The sequence below is a fragment of the Giraffa tippelskirchi genome, chromosome 13, assembly GCF_054371585.1.
Source record: "Giraffa tippelskirchi isolate mGirTip1 chromosome 13, T2T-mGirTip1v1.2.pri, whole genome shotgun sequence".
Taxonomy (NCBI): Eukaryota; Metazoa; Chordata; class Mammalia; order Artiodactyla; family Giraffidae; genus Giraffa; species Giraffa tippelskirchi.
In genome coordinates, this window is record NC_137287.1 from 32907284 (window position 1) to 32908882 (window position 1599).

The window sequence follows — 1599 nt, forward strand, 5'->3', positions numbered from 1 at the left end:
GTTGATTTATGTGTCTGTTGGGGCTTCCCAGGTGATGCAGTGGTTCCTCCTGCCAATGCAGGAGATGCAAATTCAATCCCTGGATCAGGAAGAGCCCCTGGAGTAGGAAACGGCAACCCACTCCAGTATTCTTGCCTAGAAAATTTCATGGACCAAGAAGCCTTGTGGGCTACAGTCCACAGAGTTGCAAAGAGTGGGTCACAACTGAGCCCAATTTTGTGCCAGCTCTGTGCTGTTTTGATCACTGTAGCTATATAGTAAGTCTGAAGTCAAGGAGCATGACCTCCAGCTCTGGTTTTTTTTTTTTCTCAAGATTTCTTTGGCTATTTGAAGTCTTTGAATAATTTTGTATTTATAGAAAACACATAAATTTTAAGATGCATTCAGAACTTCAAAATGTGAAGAAGTTGCGTCTCAGAATTGTACCAGTTTCTATGGTTATGACATCAAAACAAACACTTCATGAGTTTTCACTGTGTACCAGACACTGCTAAGAACTCTTGATTTAAATCTCAGATGATACAGATGAGGAAACTGAGGCACAGAGTTAACTTGTTTTCCTTGAGTCAGCTTTTAGGATTGACCAAGTCAGGACTTTATACCCAGTATATGTGACCAGGCTTTATTACTTTGACCCAGCTCCAGTTCCCATGATGAGCTTTAGCTGCTCTCAGGGATAATTGGTCAGCTGGGTGAAAGTGAAAAGTGAAAGTGAAGTCGCTCAGTCGTGTCCGACTCTTTGCGACCCCATGGACTGTAGCCTACCAGGCTCCTCCGTCCATGGGATTCTCCAGGCAAGAATACTGGAGTGGGTTGCCATTTCCTTCTCCAGGGAATCTTCCCGACCCAGGGATCGAACCCGGGTCTCCTGCATTGGAGGCAGACGCTTTAACCTCTGAGCCACCAGGGAAGTCCCGGTCAGCTGAGTACCAAGGGATAAAGCTGAAGGAGGCTCAGTCTTTAGCCAATGACACATCCCAGACATCCCTCTTTCCCCTCTGTGCTCACTTCTCCTGCTCCATATCAAGTACAACATGGAAATGCCATAAGTTCCTTGGCCACAGAGGAGAAGATGGTCACCTCCAGACTCAAGACCAGCCTGGCCATACTGGCTGCACAAATCTGCTGGGTTAGTACCAAGAATTGACTTTCCAATGAATGGCAGCCCAGGGGCTGTTGATGGCCTCATAATTATTCATGTTTCTGTCCAGGTAATCAGAGTCACCCTTCAATTTCATTTATCTTGCCTACCCTTGGGCACCGTGAGAGATAGAAACAGCCCTTACTCATTGCCCAAATGTTTATCTCTTTTGTTAATTTGTTAATTGCTTTTGTGGTAATGCCAGTGGCAGGTATAAAGTAAATGTGAATTTCACTATATGAGAATTTCACTATAAAGAATGTAGGGAAAAAACAGAAGGTACTCTTGTTCATTCTCAACATAGGAAGGACCCTGTGAGTAAGACAGCTGTTACCTGCGAGGTATGAGGGTCCTCATATTCCTTGCTTGTCTTAGAGCATGTCTTTCCCTTCCCTCGTTTTTCCTCTGGGTGAAGACATTGAATTCAGTTTTACATTTTACAGTTCATACAGAACCCT

At 44.4% G+C, this 1599-nt stretch overlaps 1 non-coding gene across 1 annotated transcript; it reads right to left on the minus strand.

Annotated features, from left to right (window-relative positions):
* Positions 1–838: 838 nt before the first annotated feature.
* Positions 839–910, minus strand: TRNAW-CCA (transfer RNA tryptophan (anticodon CCA)). Its single transcript has one exon. It is a non-coding gene; the product is annotated as a tRNA-Trp (tRNA).
* Between the last annotated feature and the right edge of the window lie 689 nt (positions 911–1599).